General features: G+C 41.4%; 1 protein-coding gene across 2 annotated transcripts in view; it reads right to left on the reverse strand.

Moving 5' to 3' along the window:
• cux2b (cut-like homeobox 2b) overlaps window positions 1-6000 on the reverse strand; it is an 88523-nt gene that overhangs the window by 18462 nt on the left and 64061 nt on the right. The window lies entirely within an intron of this gene.

Consider the following 6000-nt stretch of genomic DNA (forward strand, 5'->3'; position numbering starts at 1 on the left):
GAAAATTTCACAGGCTGGACCTAATGACACAAGTGTTGTTCCGACCCTTCACATGTACAAAAATCAAATCTAATGAGTCTTCTTACAAGCTCATGAATGGCAATGAAGACAAAAAGATTACAATGAATATGTGACAGAGACTTAAGACCCAAGTATACACCTAGGCAAAGTGTGGAAAAAGTCTGCTCCTGAAAAGGGGGTTAGAAAAAAGCGGGATTCTTTAGCACAACAGAGGAGCTGTTTTGCAATGCATGCGCGGCAGCACCGGGCCCATGGGGCCAACTAGGAGGCTGTTTCTCAGCTAACAAGTCTCCTCTGTATCATTTGATCATTTAAATTATTATGCCAGGAATTCTCAGGAGGCAGCTCGGCACTCCACATCACAGGGCTGTTTTTAATCTTCCCCTTCCCTTTCTTCCCCTCCCGAAAAGTTCAACAGCTCAGAGAGAGAGAGAGCTGCTCCTGTTGTGTACCTGCCTGCCGAACACCAAAGGAGGTGACTTCTAGTGCCAAAGCACAGAGAAGGAAGCTCAGGGGAGCTCCTTGACAAGGGGGGAGGCAAGATGTAGAGTCACATACACACGTACGCACTAACCCCCATGCGCGCACGCACACACACACACACACACACACACACACACACACACACACACACACACACACACACACACACACACACACACACACACACACACACACACACACACACACACACACACACACACACACACACACACACACACACACACACACACACACACACACACACACACACACACACCACAGCCCTTCAAAACTCTAAAAGAGGAGGAAAATCGCTGCTTTGCTGCACAAACTTTTCTCCCACAGCTTTCATCCACTCATCTTAGACTTTTGTGTGGAACTCAGTTGGATCCCTTCTTCAGTATGGGCACTGACTGAAGTGACTTTTTATAAGAAGTTGGAGCCACAAACGTTTAAACTTTGCCAGATGCCACTGAGAGAATCCAAACTCCGAGCCGCCAGGCCACAAAAAGAAATGCTCATCAGAGAGCCAAAACTTCTGCAATGTGCAATTTGTTGAAATCCTGGTCATACATTGCAGCTCGTCATAGCTGCATTTTCATCAGACAAACATTTTGGGCCATTTAATTGATTGAGCTATTTTTCCCAGGACCGTTTACAGTCAAACATTGTCTGCATTCATTGTTACACCAACTGTGGAGATATTGCATCAGTCACAAGGGACATCACTATTAAGAGCACAGCTCTTCTAAGACAAACAGGATGACTTAAAGCACTGCTATTCCATCGACCCACTGTCACAGAAATCACTTTATCAGCCTCTTTCCCATATATCCTTTCAACTTTTAATGATCAAAGGACAGAGATTATAGTAAGGGATCTCTCACACATGGACAAGCCAGGATTATCAATCAGTGGCAAGGGAGTAAAGTCAAATTTAAAGTGAAGGGATATAACTTAAGTCTGTATACAAAATTAACCCCCATCAAAGTGGAGCAGCAGGGATATTCTCCGAGGGTCCAGGATCTACAGTTACTGAAGGAGAGTCCAGAAAGACTGCTAATAACTTTAGAAAATAGACCTACTAATTGATGTAGCTAATAAGAAGCACCAGAGCTTCTTGTTAGAGCCGCTCTGATAGTAAATCCACCAAATAAACCCTGCACTAGAAGATGAATTCAACGCTCTCCCGAAAGCTCACATTCCTGTTAATCAAGAAATATAACATAGCTGACGAGGCATTATGTACATTGAGTGAGTCGCAGGGCAAATAAATGCTTCAATATTTAATTCATGTCTTATCTTAATTATGGATGATTGGATGTCTGCTCTGAGGTCATGATAAGTGATTGGGCAACAGCAGCTCATTTAAGCTAATACATCACAGGACATTTAATCCACCATTTTCTCTGGTGAATACAGGTCCAGGTCCACAGCAATCACAGCTGCTGAAAGGAGTAATTCCTTTTCGGCTTCCAAATAGCTCAACTGGGAGGTTGTTTAGAATTTGTCAGATTGCCTTTCGTTTTTAGCAATTTTGCTGTATTAACTATCAATCAATCAATCAATCAATCAATCAATCAATCAATCAATCAATCAATCAATCAATCAATCAATCAATCAAAAATTTATTTGTAGAGCACTTTCCAACAACATAGAAGAAGACCAAAGTGCTTTCCAGACAGAATAATAAACAAAACAATGCAATTTTTGATTACTATAAAACCATAAAACCCATAAAAACACAAAACTAAGAAAAGCATAAAACCATAAAACCATAAAAACCATAAAACAGTCCTAGGATTCGAAAGCACGTCTAAATAAATAGGTTTTCAATCTAGACTTAAAAAGCGGCAGGTTGGTAATATCAAAAATGATAAGTGACTATATATAAAGCAGAAAAACAGGGTGGATGTGTTAAACTACAGACTGACTTTGAAGTTAATTGGTATTAGCCATATATATATATATATATATATATATATATATATATATATATATATATATATATATATATATATATATATATATATATAAATAAATTTTATTTTTTATTTTTTTTAAAGAATTTACTGTTTTTTACCCATTTTTTAATTTAGTTAACAGAAAACACTGAATTTGCTAAAGAATATTTTACAAAGTGCATTTATAAGATTTTTTGTAATTTATGGTCATATTTAGTTCTTTTTTATAATTTTCTATATCCTCAATATGTCAGTGATAATCATGAACTACAACGAAAGAGATGGAGGAGATGAAGGTGTTCCATTTTTACTGATTTGTGCTGATGGCTGTGTTGGTCTACACTTTGCTGAGTGTGTTCCTAATTAGAAATTACAGCACTTTTAATACAAATAGAAGAAATGACCAAACTACATAAACAAGATTCAAGTTTATAATGCAATAAACTCTATCTAACAGCCAACACAAGTTTGCATGAGTTTTTAGTTTTTGCACTTTCTCGGCTGTATTGATATTGAGTTTCATCACTTCTGCTGAGCGAAAATGAGGTTACCACCCTGTAGCTGCTTCACTGTGGTCACTGCATTGCTGTTTCTGTGCTATTGCACATCTCAAAGCAGGAGGCATTTACTGTATCAGGGTGAGCCTTGAGTTCAGGGTGAGCTGGAGCCAAAGCCTGTCAGGAGCTGGACGGCTCAGCAGACTGCGGGTGGCAGCGGGGAGGAGGGCACATAGGTTCATGATGTGTGCCTAGGTGGGTGGGGGTGGACGAGGGTGCTGTGCGCCAAGACAAGCAGGTGTGTCGGGGCGGTCCGTCTTGGCCCTGTCAGCGATACACCATCATTAGACGGTGTGGGCGCAGTAGGGTGCACCATTATGTCTCCCTGGGCCCTGTGTAATTACGCTCTGACATAATTAACCCAGCAAGCCCATTAGCCAAGCATTGGCTGGCTGAAGAGAGAAAAAAAACGCTATAATTATTTGTTGTGCGCATGTTAATGAGGCCAGCTGTGTTCCCATCATACAACACGAACAAATTAATTTACAAAGCTGTGCTCCAAGGTTTTTTCTTTTCATTCAAAACAGCCTTGTTTTTTTTCCTCTGAGTGGACTTCAAGGTCCATAAACATGCTCTGCTGCTGCTGCAACAAACAGTAACACTGCTGTAATATCGTTGTCAAGGACCAAAACTAGGTTGACAGAACACTAAGTCTTTACTTTCACCTTCACAGACAATGTAAAGTGATATAAGATGTGTGAAACAAATTGCTGCCTCTTCCTGTCAAAGATTAGTTTCAATTAGAAGACACAAACTGCTTGCAACAAATTCAGAAACATGAATTTTCTGTTTGTGGCGTTTAAACCAACGAGCATTTGATATTCAGATAGCAACTCTCAGTTTACCTTGATGTGGTAGAAGGAGTGAGAAAATACTACATAAAAAGATAGGTGGAATGAAAAAATATGATTGTGGGAAGTGGCGGCTTTTGTGTGCGAACAAAACAAAGCTGAAAGAGAAACTTTTTAACCTGTTCTTTTTCATTCCTGTTCCATGTCTTTGTTTGACAGACTGAAGGACAAAGAAGGAATGACATCAATACCAAGACATTTTAAAGCTCAGAACAAAGAGTGGAGCCAAGGAACAAAGAGTAGAGCTCGACAGCGTTTAAAATTAACACGAGATGCTGCAGTGAAAAAGAAGTGGCAATGACATCCAAACCAAATTTCACTGGAAATTATACAAAAATAAAACCACCTACTTACCATTTGTATTTATTAGACTTGTAAGACAAATCACAATGAATTAACTTCATCAAATACCACCTGTCTATTGTTATTGGTTACATCTTATAGGCTCTCAGGTACGTTCACACATACAAGCACACACACATACGTACAGACATTCCTGCACACACACAGCTGCTGTCTTTTAAGAGCACGCTCTCTCCTGGTCCCTCTGGGGTCTCCTACTCCACAGGGATCAGTTGGAGAGGCCCGGCTCTTTTATGAACATAATGCATTATTAAGCACCTCAAACATCTCCTGGGCCTTTGTTTATTACTGCTCTTATTAATCACTTGTGCATAATCTCGTCCCGCCCAGAGAGCTTTCATTTTCCATCAGCTTTTATATGCCCTTATTTTCCAACAGACTGCCACAAATGCACAAGGCACTTCTCCTGCGCTCTCACCCTGACTGTAGGTACTCAGCTGCACAATTACAATAAAGCCAGCTCGTAGTGCCTTGCAGGCCTCTCTTACTGGTGCTTGCATTTGTATGTGGGGGGGTTAAAGAAGGACAACTATTCTTTATGCATTTGAATAACTCCGAATTACTAAGGTCAGTGCATTCTGTTCAGATGATCCCATAGCCGAGGGAAACATCTGATGTGAATATGTAAGGCACTCATAACAGAAGACGACCTGTCTTGTGACAAAAAGCTGCTCGTACTAGTGCTCTATTCTGCAGTACCAGTGGTCGCCACTAGCAAGCACTGTTGTCATAACATTTCCACTAATACACATTGATACGTTGACACACACACCTCAGACATGCTGTAGGGCGCACACACACACACACACACACACACACACACACACACACACACACACACACACACACACACACACACACACACACACACACACACACACACACACACACACACACACACACACACACACACACACACACACACACATTTAGAGGGGTGTATTCAGATCAGAATCTTCAGAAAGTCTCAGTGAGCTCCCCTCTCAGATAAAAGGAGATGTGTTCTAAAGGAGAGGGGGAGCGGGGTGGATCCTGAGGGATGAGTGTGTGTACTGAGAGGAGGCGAGGAAGAGCAAACACCTGGAGCGTCAGTCTCAGGGCTACGCCCCTGGCGACAGGGCCTTGCTGCTCTCACAGAGGTGGCAACAAACGCCGACGTTCAAACGCCAGTCGTACACACACGCATGCACACTCCAGGAGAGGAGAGCAGGATGAGACGCCGAGGAGGAGAGGAAGAAAAAGACAGAGGAAGTTAGGTGAATCTCTGGGAAACCAATGAATTCGGGCAGAAGCTGCCACTGTTTTTCAGCTTTCAGTGATCAGGACGTGTTTATATGCACTGATCAAAACCGTGCGGAGGTGATATAAACATTGTTAGGGAAACACTGTTAACAGGCCTCTTTCAAGCCCCAGACTGGGTAGGAGTTACAGTGCACAGCGTGGGGAGATGTCACAGGCAAATCAAAATATAGAACGCTAATGAAACACTCCAGTGGATTGACATCTCGGCTTAGGGGCCTCACGAAAGAAGACAAAAAAATCACTTCAATCACTTGCATCAAGAAGTTATTTCTGTTCTGAGTTTACTGTTGCATTCTAGTTGCCATTGAACGAGAGCATTAACAATGCGTAACATTATCACGCTGCTATCTCACAAATGTAATGGATATGTTATTTGTATTCAATAGTGGGCACGGCAAAGTGGATAATTGATATGTGACCAGATGTTAATGACATCCAGATACAACAGGTCACATATTG

The sequence above is a fragment of the Amphiprion ocellaris genome, chromosome 6 (assembly GCF_022539595.1).
Source record: "Amphiprion ocellaris isolate individual 3 ecotype Okinawa chromosome 6, ASM2253959v1, whole genome shotgun sequence".
Classification (NCBI taxonomy): domain Eukaryota; kingdom Metazoa; phylum Chordata; class Actinopteri; family Pomacentridae; genus Amphiprion; species Amphiprion ocellaris.